This window comes from Lathyrus oleraceus, chromosome 3 (assembly GCF_024323335.1).
Source record: "Lathyrus oleraceus cultivar Zhongwan6 chromosome 3, CAAS_Psat_ZW6_1.0, whole genome shotgun sequence".
Lineage (NCBI taxonomy): Eukaryota > Viridiplantae > Streptophyta > Magnoliopsida > Fabales > Fabaceae > Lathyrus > Lathyrus oleraceus.
Genome location: NC_066581.1, coordinates 524792476 through 524807292, shown reverse-complemented (window position 1 = coordinate 524807292; position 14817 = coordinate 524792476). Strand labels below are relative to the sequence as shown.

The following is a 14817-nucleotide window of genomic DNA, read 5'->3' as shown; positions in this document are numbered from 1 at the left end:
TAAGAATTAAGTATTTTTTATTTTTGATTAGGAAAATAGCTTGACGTTGGATCAAGCATTTGATGATCGATTGCAAAAGGTTTGATGGGATGGTTGGAGAGTTTGAAAATGGATAGAAATGGATGGTTTGAAATGATGGGAGATGTCTTTGAGAAAATACCCGACGTTGGATCGAGTTTTTATTTTTGTTCTTTTTTGAAAAGGGGTTGATTTTATTCTTGTGTTAGAACTAACAAAACAAATAGCAAATGAAAAATAAAGCGATAAAATTATTACACGTAATGGGAGTGGGGATACATTTTGTCGAATGAGGATATGAGATAATGAAACAATTAAATCAAAACCCAATTAACAAATGCAAGTAAATGAGTGTACGCACGACAAAATAGTCTAATTGTAGGAAAATCCAAGAGTAAGTCATGTGAATTGAACATAGCAACACAACATCATATGTACAACACACATTCATAATAATTAAATTTAAAGAAGTAAAAATGAAGCGTGCATGGATTAAAGTCATGATGCGAGGATGTGAATGAATGCCATATAATGCAAGGACGAGAAAAGCAAATGGAAATTGGGTTCGAATTCGATTTAAACAACAACGACGTTGAATTCTTAAAGGTGCTCCTAATCAGCCACTCTTTAGGTGTGTTTTAAGATTACGGTTGTTAATTCTTACAAATTTTTTGACTTAGATCCAGATATCAATCCAAGTTCTTAATAATTCAATTAGCATAGAATCTAATTTATATGCATGCAGTATGATTATTTTTTTATCGTTATATTGAAAATGGCTTTTATTTAATATTAGCCAAACTTTTGACTAGTTCTCGAAAAAAGTGACATCTCTATAGTTTATAAATGTGTTAGCAAGAAAACAGGCAAATGCACGTTCCATTTTTATTTTAGAGAAAGTGTTGCAACACGTTACAATTATTTTATTTGATAAATTCATAAGCTTTGGTTAGCAAGCACAAAAGCCAGCTGCATGTTCATATAGATTTAATATTGGGAATCTTTCCTAATAAAAAAGCGTCGTTTTTTGTTTTAATATCTTCAGATCTTTCATTGAAATCGGCATTTGATTGACGAAATTGTTGAAACATGCATTTATTCAACGATTTACGTGGGCGATTCAATTCGCAAGAAAACCTAGAATTCATGCCAATAGATCTCTAAAATACCTCAACCTGAGGATAAGAGAAACGACATATACATGAAGCATCTAAAAACTACGAAGCTTCTCACTTCGTATGAGCTAACTCTCTCCGTAGCCAAAACACTATCAAACAACGTTTCTCACCAGTGTGAATAAACCATAAAATCAATAAAACTTCTTAAAGCATCTGACGACTCTTACGATATATATATCAAACTACGACTCTTACTATCAAACTACGAAGCTTGTAAATTTTTAGAAGGGGCACCTCCCTGACCGATGTACCTCCCTGATCGATGTATCAATATTCGAATGTTTATAAGCAAGGAGAATAATTTGGTTTTACTATTATGTATGTTGGACACCCACATGACGATCCTTGTCGCTTCCAAAGGTAATACGAAAAGGTTGGACTTCCATAGAAAGATTTTTGCCGAATCTCAAGGTAATACAAACACACTTGACTTTCACAGGAAGATCCTTGTCGCCTCTCGTGGTAATATGAATGGACTATTTATGGGACTACCTCATCTAATGTCTCGTCCAAGTGACTTAGAGTCTCATCATCCAGAGTTAACGTATAATCTCGTATGAGGGACTTGGAGTCCTATCAAAGCACACAAATATAACGCCTTGCCCGAGGGACTTTATTAGACAAAGATTAACCTAAAGTCTCGCTAAGGGACTCAACCAATGTTTGGCTTGAGAGACTTAACTTAAAAGTATTTTTCGAGAGTTCCGGCTAAAGTCTAGCACGAGAGACTTTGAGTCTCATCATTAAGGCTCAACTTATAATCTCGTCGGTGATACTTGGAGTCCCATCAAAATAGCCTCATCTAACACCTCAATTGAGGGACTTATATTCTCATTAGGCTAGCTGAATGTATAATGAGGGACTTAGATTCTCATTAGGCTAGCTGAATGTATAATCTTGTCTGAAGGACTTGGAGTCCCATCAAAAAAGGATCATCAAAGGCCTCGCATGAGGGACATTAGAGTCTCATGAAACAAGCTTTAACCCAAATTCTCACGTAAGGGACTTGACCAAAGACTGGTATGAGAGACTTAACTTAAATGTATTACATGAGGTTTCTGACCAAACTCAAGCCTAAGAGACTTAACGCCTTACCTAAGGGGCTATATGTATAATCTCTCCAGAGGGACTTGGATTCTGATAAAAACAGGCACATCTAATCCTTCGCTTGAGGGACTCAAAGTCTCATTAGGCTGGATCAACGTACAATTTATTATGAGGGACTTGGAGGCTCATTAAAACAGGCTCATCTAACACCTAGCTTGAGGGACTCAAAGTCTCGTAAGGGCGGCCCAACGTTGTCATACCCCAATTTTTCCGGGCATTATAAATTTTCAAGCAACTAGCTTTATTTTGTTTTGTCTAGAATAAAGTTTTGGTTTTACAAACAGACCGATTGAATCGATTCTTTAATCATGTGTAAAATCAATGAATAGCGTTTTCAGGTTTGGGCCTATAATAATCTGTTTTATTGATCTCCATTATGCGCAGTTTAATTGTGTGTGCTCATTTTTATATTTTTTCGCCTTCGTGCGGTCGCATTTTGATATGTGTGAACCCTTTCATCCTGGTATTTTTAGCTACACTATTTGATTTGCGGCTATCTGTTTTACTGAACTTCATTTTGCATATATTATTTTAGTGGATTCATTTTATTTTTTCACGCATTTGTGCGTTCAATTTTTATTCATTTTAATTTATTTTATTTCGTATTTTTATCAAATAACCCAAGAAAAATAAATACAAACAAATAAAATATTTTATATATATTATTTATTTTTATCAAAAAGTTAGTGAATTTTATTTCATCATTTTTAGAGCTCATTTTGATCATTCAAAATATATCTAAGGGTGTTTTTGGCATTGCATTAAATTTGTAATTCCTAACTTTTTACTATTTATAGTTAACTATTTTTACCTTGCGAAAACTCTGACCAACTGCCTACCACGTTAACTACTCTCTCTCTCTCAATTTTCAAAATCTACCAATCAAAAATCAAAATGTGTCTTCTTCGTCATAACCCATTCACATCATCCTCCTCCATATCACACATCGCAATCTTCATACTCCTTCCATTGTATACCAACAAGGAATGGAAAAACGGGCCGCCTACCTTAAGCCCGCCAAAAAAAAGGAAGGGCGGGCAAGCCCGCAAAGTGATATTGGTCTTAAAAATTAAGTCTGCCTCGCCAAGGTGACAGATTGATGGATGGCGGGCTTGCCCGCCTATTTTTTTAATTATATATTTTTCATTTTTTAATAAATTAATAGGCTTATTTTACATTTCAATTAGTTTTTTTTACTTGTTTTTTAGAATAATTTTATATAAAGCATTTTTTAAAGAAATTTTACTTAAAAAAGTATTGCATATATTAAAAAATTATATATAAAATAGAACTATCAACAAGTGTTCCAAAATTATAGTTAAAGTATTAAACTTCAAACAACTAAAATAAATATTTTGAGTGCTTGATAACTAGGTTGACAGATCAACTCGTCCCTTTTTTGTCGGGCTTAAGGCGGGGCAGGCGTTAGGCAAGGCGAGCTAGGTGGGGAGGCGGACCCAAAAGCCTAAACTAACCCGCCAATTTTTGGCGAATGCGCGGGTTAGTTCGGCGGGCCACAAATTGTTCACTTCCATACACCTCACTCTTCATCACTTAAAACAAAACTAATTGTATTCTCCTTCTTCAACATAATGCAAAAATGTGAATCCATCTCTCCATACTACATCTTCATTCCGCCTCCGTTTACAACCTGCACCTGATGCATCTCGAAAAGTATGACCTTACAAGCGCATCGCAGGCTCGCGGATGACTAACAGAGTCACCACAAAATTTATTTATTCCTAAGGAAAGGAGAAATAACGATAAAATCCTAAGAAAAGATAATAAGATTGTCATTGCAACTAAAACGGGTTCGGGAGTCGATTATGCGATGAGAAGGTATTATCACCTTCACATTTGTTGTATTCAACGGGGACCTCCTAATAGACTAGGGTTAAGTGTTTGCTTAAGTAATGTTTGTAATTATTTATTCGTTTAAATATATTTACAAAAAAAGGATAAAATAGGAAAATGTTAGTATTTTATTAGTGTTCTCTCTAGGATTTTAAAACCTTGTACCTACGTATTTCCAGATGCAATGAGAAATTTATAGCCTAGTAGTTTTTGGAAAAATGTTTATGGGTTGGTTGATTACACATGTTAGAAATAAAACTAAATCATGGAAAGCTTTGAGATTTTTTCATAAAGAGTTGTTACGTATGTACTGATCTTAATGCTGAAGAAGGAAGTAGCTATGAAGTTTGCTACCTTGAGAAGCAAACCAAGATGTATTACTAGATAGTTTAATATCTTTCTCATACTTCTGATTTACCACATATAGAATTTATGAGCTTCAAGCAAGGGTTTTCGTTGAAGAGATGGTTGTTGGTTAGGCTGGAGGTCCTCAACGTCAAATAACCAGGAATGGTTCAGAAGAAAGAGTTGAAGAAGAAGAGGAATTATGGCATTCCTTATCGTATGTCTAGAGTTCTGATTAACCAAAATCATGATAGTGAGTTGGGTAAAGTTGGGATTGGTGTTACTCCTACTATCTTGAAGTCGAGTCTCAGGCTATATTTCAAGACATGTGTTCTAAATATTTCTCTCTTCAACCTTCAACTTGCTGGGATGACTGATATAGATGATGGAGGAATGGTGATTGATGTCATACTCCTGAGTGGACCTACGAGGCATCATAATCACATTTCTTTTATGAAGAGACCCAAGATATCAATCTGGGAAGTCAAAATGTGTAATGCATAAGGAAAATAAATATCATTTACATGAAGATCCTAAAACTATCATATCTAGTGTTGGTGATAAAAGCCATGATCCTGAAAAAACATTGTGTGAAGATATGCTATATGATGATATTCTTGAAGAAATCAGATTGGTACCAAAAATATCAGGTAGTCAGAAGGCTATTCTTTATTAGTTGAATGTGAAAAGATCCTTTCTCGACAGATAATTTAATAGGAAAGCTAAAGGCCTTCTTTGTGGCATCATAATAAATAGAACTAGATAAGAACACGCGCGATGCGTGGTCGTGAATTAATTTTTATTTGATTAATATTGAATTTAAATTATATATATTCTATAACAAAATATAAAGGGAAAACTTGGTTTTGGTGTAGCCTTTTTTCTACCATTTTTACCCTTACATTATTGTATAATTTACTTAATAAACCACTATTATCAACTTCTATATAACTTCTTGCTATTAACTTCCACTTTCTATTATTAACTTCTACATACTGTAATTTTTTAAAATATATTCAAATATAAAATATGATTTATATTTATCCATTATAGTATTTATATTTATTTATTTTTTATTTTATTTTTAAAGGATAAAATTTGTTGTTACATGTTGACTATAAAAGAAAAATATTTATATAACTTGCGCCAATAACTTCCACTTAATAATAACCCCCTCTTTCACTTCCACTTTCTATTATTAACTTCCACATACTGTAATTTTTTATAATTATATTTAAATATAAAATATGATTTATATTTATCCATTATACTCTTTATATTTATTTATTTATTCTTTTATTTTTAATGGATAAAATTTGTTGTTACATGTTGACTATAAAAGAAAAATGCTAATATAACTTGCGGCAATAACTTCCACTTAATATCAACCCCCTCTCTCACTTCCACTTTCTATTATTAATTTCCACATACTGTAATTTTTTAAAATTATATTTAAATATAAAATATGATTTATATTTATTAATTATACTCTTTATATTTATTTATTTTTTATTTTATTTTTAATGGATAAAATTTGTTGTTACATGTTGACTATAGAAGAAAAATATTTATATAACTTGCGGCAATAACCCCCTCTCTCACACATAAAACTGTTTTTTAATTTTTCAACTGATCCCCACACAATTGTTTAATCTTTAAATACCTTAAAATCAGAATGCTTTGGAATCATAATTGTTTTCTATTTCTTCACACAAAATGAAGGTTGAAAGGTTTCAGACAAAATGAAGGTTGAAAGGTTATATATATTGGTTAGTTTTTTCTCTTCATCTAAATATTAATTAGTATTCTTTTTTACATTTCTCATTTAGTTTCATTCTTACAGATTTTAAGAGTTCAATATTACTTTAAAATCATAATGCTTTGGAATCATAATTGTTTTCTATTTCTTCATAGAAAGTGAAGGTTGAAAGGTTTCAGACAAAATGAAGGTTGAAAGGTTATATATATTGGTTAGTTTTTTCTCTTCATTTGAATATTACTTTAAAATCATATTTTAAGAGCATTTCTCATTTAGTTTCATTCTTACAGATTTTAAGAGTTCAATATTACTTTAAAATCAGAATGCTTTGGAATCATAATTGTTTTCTATTTCTTCACACAAAATGAAGGTTGAAAGGTTTCAGACAAAATGAAGGTTGAAAGGTTTCAGACAAAATGAAGGTTGAAAGGTTATATATATTGGTTAGCTTTTTATCTTCATTTGAATATTTATTAGTATTCTTTTTTACATTTCTCATTTAGTTTCGTTCTTACAGATTTTAAGAGTTCAATATTAAAGTAATATAATGTTTTTGTTTTGACGTCTAAAATTGTGTTACCCTTAAAGTTCAATGTAATTGTTGATCATGGATTAAAAAATCAGTGCAAGACATGCCCTGTTATTTCTTATTTAGAAGAAATGAAGAAAAATAGAGTAAGTTATTTATCCTTACAACAACTATATTGCAGATATGGATACAAATGATAAAAAATTATAAAGTTGATTTTCTTTTATTGTTTGTTGTTCTCAATTCTCACACATCTTTGGTTATAATTTTCAGTTCTATTTACAAGATTATGCTTATACTTTACTAATTGTAACTATTTTTGGTTACTTAATTCTTAATTATTTTGTTGTTTTTTATTAGTGTCTTTGGTTTTGGAAGAAGATCGCACTGTCGTAATAAAAAAAAAATATTGATGGAATGAGCATATGAAAGATATATAGGTGAATCAGTCATGTGGAACTTTCAATTGTTATTGTTTGTGCAATTCAAATGATAATCTTATAAAAGCAAAGTGGATGAGAGAAATAAAGAATACATCTCATCACGCAGAGGACATCCAATAGCAATGTATAGAGACAAAAATCCTTTCCTATTTCTTCTTTGTTTCTATACATTTTTTAGTATTGTAATTTTTTTTTCAATTGTTTATCTATCTTTTTAATTGATGTGTTTCTATTCCATTTTTATTCAATTCAATTTTTATTATTAATGATCTTTGTTATTGTTAACATTCTCTTTCTCAAATTTTAGTCTTGATGTTTGATTGTAAGTAAATTATAATTTTCAATGATTCTCTATCTTATCTGGTCACATACGTCAACAGATTCTCATTCTCACCATCATTAAAGAAGGAATTTGTAAGAAAAATAAAGGTAAAATATTTTCGTTATTTCATTGTATAATTTATGTGATAACTTCCATAAAATTCACTACTATTAACTTCCATAAATTCAATTTTTGTAGACAGAGTAACACTTACTTGCATCAACAATAAATTTAACCATAGTAGAAAAAGCACTATAAAAACTTGCATCAACATATGAAAATCACTATAAAAACTTAATTGCATTCACATGAAGTTTAATCACAGTAGAAAAATGTTATTTATTTCAAATCTATTTTTTTCTAATTTATCTGGTGATTATTTGTCAGGAAATAATAGATGACAATCAAATATATGTAGAATCAACCATAGTATGTGAATCAACCATTATGTGAATCAACCATTATCATCACTATGAACCTTGAAAATTCAGATTTCTTTTTTAATTTATTGATATTTTTCATTTGTAAATTTTATTAATTTATTAGTAATAAACATATTAAAAATACAAAGTTTGGATATTTTTAAATCCTACATTTAATTTTACAGATAAAACTAGCATCTAGACGGGCACTCGGGTGCCCGTCTGTGCGCTTTTTTAATACACATCATTGAAAATATAATATAACTTAATTTTTAAAAAATAAAGCATGTGGAAGTTATTAATAGGAAGTTACGTGGAAGTTAATAATAGTGGTTTTATTGGAAGTTATTAGGTAAATTATACAATAAAATAAGGATAAAAATGGTAGAAAAATAGGCTACACACCAAAAGGAAGTATTCCATTTATATTCGTAGTCAATATTCAAGATTAATTTATTAGTAATAAACATATTAACAATACAAAGTTTGGATATTTTTAAATACTACATTTAATTTTACAGATAAAATAATATAATGGAAAATATTCGTAGTCAAGATTCAAGAGAACATCAAAGAGAAAGACGAACAGAAAATGCAAGACATCGAAGACAGCAGATGAGTGTTGAGCAAAGACAAGAAGAATTGGCTAGAAGGCGTTCAAATTATAGACAAAATAAAGACAAAGGAAAACAAGTTCAAACATGTGATCTTTCTGATATGAGAACCATGGTGCCATTTCAAGACTTAACAAATGCCAATTTTGCTTCTTGGTTTTATCAAAGAGCACATGACAATGAAGTTGGACCGAGTACCACATATGCCAGTCGCGTTCAATCCACGGGTTAGAAACTTTAAATTATTGTATAGATTATACTTTAATACTTTATTTTTTAAAAATATCAATTAATTATGAAAAATAATTGGCTGATATGTTAATTCAATACTAATTTACAAATCAAAATTTTACATACCCGATTTTCCAACAAAATGATAACCACGAAGCATGACCATTTATAAGAAATATTGATGACAATGATTGTGGTAAGTATAATTCTGTCTATACTCAAATTGATAGTAACACACACTTAGATTTATATATTGTTTCTATTTTTCATCTATAACACTATATTGAAGTCAATACTTTCTTTTATAGAATCACATTCGCAAAATATTAATTCACCTGTTGAAACTCACGAAACACAAACAGTTTTTGATCAAGGTACGATTATGTATTTTTAATCCATACCATATATTGTATGTTTTTATTTAAATATTATTTCACGTTAGTCACCATGTAGATAATAAGTATATTTCTTTTAATGCATGTTTTGTATGTAATAAAACACAAAATCAAGATATATTTTTCAAGCAAGACATAACATTGCTAGAAATTTTTGAAATACTGTTATGACAATACAATCCCTACTTCCTACTTAGAGTGAGTGTAGACGGTGCAATGCAAAATTGTTTCATAGAGAATCTCAAGATATGTGTTGCAAAGGGGGAAAGGTGACAATTTCACAATTGCCTGCTCCTGACGAGTTGTTACAGTTATTTTTAGACAGTTCTACTGAAGGCAGACATTTTAGACAACATATTAGAAGTTACAACCATGTAATGTCGTTTACTTCACTAGGTGTTCATGTCGACGAAAGTTTGGTTGCAACTAGTTGTGGTATTTACACATTTCGTGCTCAAGGCGCAATTTATCACAAAATAGGAGGTTTTCATCCGAATCAAGGTTCAAGGCCATTTTACTTGCAGTTATACATTTATGATACCGATCATGAGCTTCAAAATAGGATGAGGGAAAACCCAATACTTAACCAAGCCGTAGTGTATAAATTGCAAAAACTACTCCACCAATGCAACCCGTTTGTCATTATGTTTAGGCAGCTTGCACTAGAGCCAAATATTGAAGAATGTAGGTTACTCATTAAAGAACATCCGTCGAATCAACCCCAATATAGTCTCCCTTCAGCTTCCCAAGTCGCAACAATTATTATAGGCGGTGGTGATGAAGATACAATAGAACGTGGAAGAGATATAAATGTCATCAACTGTGATGGAAAGCTAACAAAGGTTCAAGAAACAATGGGGTATTATCATCCTTTACAGTAGCCTATATTGTTACCGTTTGGAACATATGGTTGGGACATAGAAACAAAAACTAATGTTGGAAAAAATGTTACATGCCGAGAGTACTACAGTTATGTGCTTCAGGTACACACTGAACTATTTTTCTAAGAAATATACTTCTAAATGTGTGAAAAAAATAATTCAAGATTGATTATTTTATTCAATGTAGATTCGTCATAATGATCAATCTGTATTGTTAAAATCGGGTCGACTTTTACAACAGTATGATGTAGACAATTATGTAAAGATTGAGACAGGAAGGTTGAGATGGATCCGAAGAAATCAAAATAATATTCGGTCTTAGGTATATCAGGGGTTACAAGATGCATTGCACGATGGGGAGAATAACGCAGGTATTTAATATAACATATTATATTTATACATGAAGAGTGTATACTTTATGTTTATACCACTATCCACACATTTAATTTTTATACTTTTCATATATTTCTATAGATAATGTCGGACAAAGAACAATACTGCCATCGTCATTTATTGGCAGTAAGCGAGATATGACAAAAAGATACCAAGATGGTATGGCCATTGTTCTTAACAATGGTAAACCAGACATATTCCTTACAATGACATGCAATCCTTCTTGGATTGAGATAACTTCCGAACTAGGCCTCCATCAAACCCCACAAGATCGACCTGATTTGTTAACAAGAATTTTTCGATCAAGATTTGAGCAGTTGAAGGATGATGTCATTAACAAAGGAGTCTTAGGGAGGGTTAAAAGTTATATGTATGTTACCGAATTTCAGAAACATGGACTACCACATGTGCATATGCTACTCATCTTGGATACTGATGACAAGTTACGGGAACCTGAAGAGTATGATAGTATGGTGAAAGCAGAAATACCACGACATGAATTTGAACCAGAATTGTATGAAGATGTGTTAAAACAAATGATCCACGGGCCATGTGGAGTATTGAATCAAAGCTCTCCATGTATGAAGAATGGTCATTGTAAAAGAAGATACCCAAAAGACTTTTATGAAGAGACGCGTCAGGGAAATGACTCATATCCAAAGTACATGAGAAGGTTTAGTGATCCCATTTTTTTAAATAGAAATAAGTTTGTTGATAATAGATGAGTGGTTCCTTATAATCCATGGTTGTTGTTGAAGTACGATTGTCACATCAATGTTGATATTTGCAGCAGCATCAAAAGTATTAAATATTTGTATAAATATGTTTACAAAGCTCCTGATCGAGTTGCAATGGAGGTTCACAGAGGTACAGGTATGGATGAGATTCAACAATATATTGAGGCAAGACGGATTTGTGCTCTAGAGGCATTGTGGAAAATATTTAAATTCACACTTTACAAGTTATATCCCTCTATTGAAAGACTACAAATCCACTTGCCAAATCATCATAAAGTGCGGTTCTATAAGCATCAATGAATCACAGATGTACTAAATGATAACCAAAATGCAGTAACCATGCTCACTGAGTTCTTTGCACTAAACCAAATGGATCCACATGCTAGGAATTATTTGTACAGAGAGATTCCAGAGCATTATTGTTGGCTAAAAGGGGTCAAAAATGGCAGTGAAGACGGACAAAACGAAAAGTTATTGGTCGAATCTATACAGTATCTCCTTCAGAAGGTGAGAAATTTTATTTACGTGTTTTGTTGTCTCATTTTAGAGGTCCAACAAGCTGGGAATGCCTTCTTACACATAGTAGTACATGTTTTTTCACGTTCAAAAAAGCAGCTGAGGGTTGGGGGTTATTAGAGAGTGACAATAGTATTCGTGAATGTATGCTTGAAGCATCAAATATACGCATGCCATATGCTTTACGAAGGTTGTTTGTGACTATATTAATTTTTTGTGAACCAACTGATGTTAGAGGCCTATTTAATGAGTTTTATCCCTACATGGTGGAGGATTATCAAATGACAAATATTGTTATGGGAAATAACTTTGAAGGTATGTTATTGAGGGAATTGAGAGATCTTTTGCTGCTACATGGAAAACTAATAAAAAACTATGATCTTCCAATATTGATAGGGGAAACAAATGAAGTAGGGGGAGTGCCAACAATTATTCAAGAAGAGTTGTCGATCCGAATTCCAGATGAAGACATTCAATCTGTTGAGAAGTTAAATAATGACCAGATGAGTGCTAACAATACAATTATGAACGCCATCCACCAAAAACAAAGTCAATTTTTTTTTGTTGATGGTTCTGGAGAAACAGGTAAAACTTTCCTTTATCGAACTATAATGGAAAATTTGAGACGTAATAGTCAAATTGTCTTAGAAACAGCTTCCTCAGGTATAACTGCTACATTATTACCTGGTGCTAGAACTGCACACTCTTGATTTGGGATCCCCATTGATATAGAGCCCATTTCTATTTGCAAAATAACAAAGAATTGTGACCTTGCAAAACTCATTAGAATAACCAATGCAATCATTTGGGATGAAGCACCCATGATAAATAGATATTGTGTGGAAGCATTAGATTGATCACTGCAAGATATTATGAATATCAATGCTCCATTTGGTGGAAAAATAATGATCATGGGAGGAGATTTTCGCCAGGTGCTTCCTGTTATTGAAAAAGGAAGTAGAGGACAAATGATTTCAGCGTGTATTGTTAGGTCTCAATTATGGGCCACCACAAAGATCCTACACTTGCGCCAAAATATGCTATCAATTCATAACCACGAGTTTGCACAGTTTCTGATGAGGATTGGAGATGGAAATGAACTTGCTAAAGAGGATGACATGGTCAAGATGCCTGCTGAAATTTTTAATACCATGGGAAGGAGAAAGCTCCATAAAAAAGCTTATACAACATACATTTCCCCAATTAGAAAACCATGGATGGGATGCTTCATATATGGTGGAGAGAGCCATACTTACTCCCAAAAATTGTGATGTACATATGTTGAATGACATGATTATTAATAAGTTCCCTGGAGATGAACATATTTTGTTATCTTTTGATGAGGTTAAGGGTGATACTCATAATCTATATCAATAGGAATACTTACACACAATTGCTCCTGGTACTTTACCACCACATATTTTAAAGATAAAAATAGGGTCTCCTCTGATGTTATTGCGTAACATAGACCCTAAATTTGGGTTGTGTAATGATACAAGATTGTTATGTCGTGATTTTTTTTTATGAATTTTCTTGATGTTGAAATACTTACAGGCCACAACGCAGGAAAAAGAGCTTTCTTGCCAAGAATTAAGCTCAAAACCACTGATGGTGCCGGACTTCCTTTTGTGCTTATTAGAAAACAGTTTCCTGTCAAACTAAGTTTTGAAATTACTATAAATAAATCACAAGGACAAACAATTCCAAATGTCAGAATTTATCTTCCACGACATGTTTTCAGTCACAGACAATTGTATGTTGCTTTATCAAGAGGTGTTTCGCGGGCTGCAACAATAGTGCTAATTGAAGACGGAAAAGTAGAGGGGGAAGAAGGGGATTTTACCAAAAATATAGTTTTTAAAGAAATTTTATTGTCACAACCTCATGTATTTATCTATTATGTTTAATCGTTCAACTATACTTTTTCAATGTCACACCTGGCGTGTACTCCCTAGATTACACTATATTTTTTACTATATTAATTTACTTCATCTGTTTTGCATTGAAAAGATAGATATTTATGATTTTGGTTCCGTGGTTGACATTCCTATTAAGAAACAATGTCACTTAATATCTTTGTTAATGTTTATGTTTATTCGCTTAATAAACTGTGAGAAGTATTTTTTTCTTCTTATTTTATCTAAATCTTCTTATTATTTTGAACAATCTATAATAATATATAAACACAAAACTTAATTTTGGTGTAACCTATTTTGATTTTCCATAATACGGTATTCCTAACCATCAAATTATTCCACTCACATTATTGATTTTCTTGAAAAAACCGGTTGAATATAGTCACGTCACAATGCGGTTTTCTCAATTCAAATCAAATTTAATGCGCGAATATTACATATTGCAAACAAATTTTAATTTGTATATGAATAAATATCATATGTTTCATCATATAATTAGTTTATATTAAAATCCAATTTATAAAAAAAAAGACGCTGTTAATATTTTCACCCGTTAGCGCAATAAAAAAAAGCGGACAAACGGGCACGGAGTGCCCGTTTGGACGCTAGTATATATATAAAGGGAAAACTTAGCTTTGGTGTAGCCTTTTTTTCTACCATATTTACCCTTACTTTATTGTATAATTTACTTAATAAACCACCGTTATCAACTTCTCTATAACTTCCTATTATTAACTTCCACATTCTATTATATTCAAACGAGTCAAGTGTTTTGAATATATTTCTTTTATAATGACATTTCGTCATGTATTTGTAGTTTTTTAAATCTCAAGAGCGCATTGATAAAGGGATGTACGAAGAATTAATTCGAATCTTTATAAGGTAAGCAAAAGCTATATTACACTACTTACTATTAATTTTACTATCTTTTTATCTAAAAAAAATCTAATTTAAGAGTCTTACATTTTTTCTTTATTACGGAAAACAATTGCAGGGAAAAAGAAAATACTTCGAATAGAGATTTCATGTTCGGCATTCCTCTTAAAGAACGTCATTGATTACACAGTATCAATATTACTTTGCATGTTTCGATATAATTTTGAATATATTTATTTACCATTTTCAATATGTAATAATATTATTTTTAATGCGACCTA

The 14817-nt window shown here is 31.6% G+C and overlaps 2 pseudogenes; both read left to right on the top strand.

The window, feature by feature from the left end:
- The first annotated feature begins 8511 nt into the window (after nucleotides 1-8511).
- On the top strand, nucleotides 8512-12454 carry LOC127131970 (uncharacterized; annotated as a pseudogene).
- A 162-nt stretch (nucleotides 12455-12616) lies between these two features.
- LOC127131969 (uncharacterized) lies at nucleotides 12617-14718 on the top strand (annotated as a pseudogene).
- Nucleotides 14719-14817: the final 99 nt, after the last annotated feature.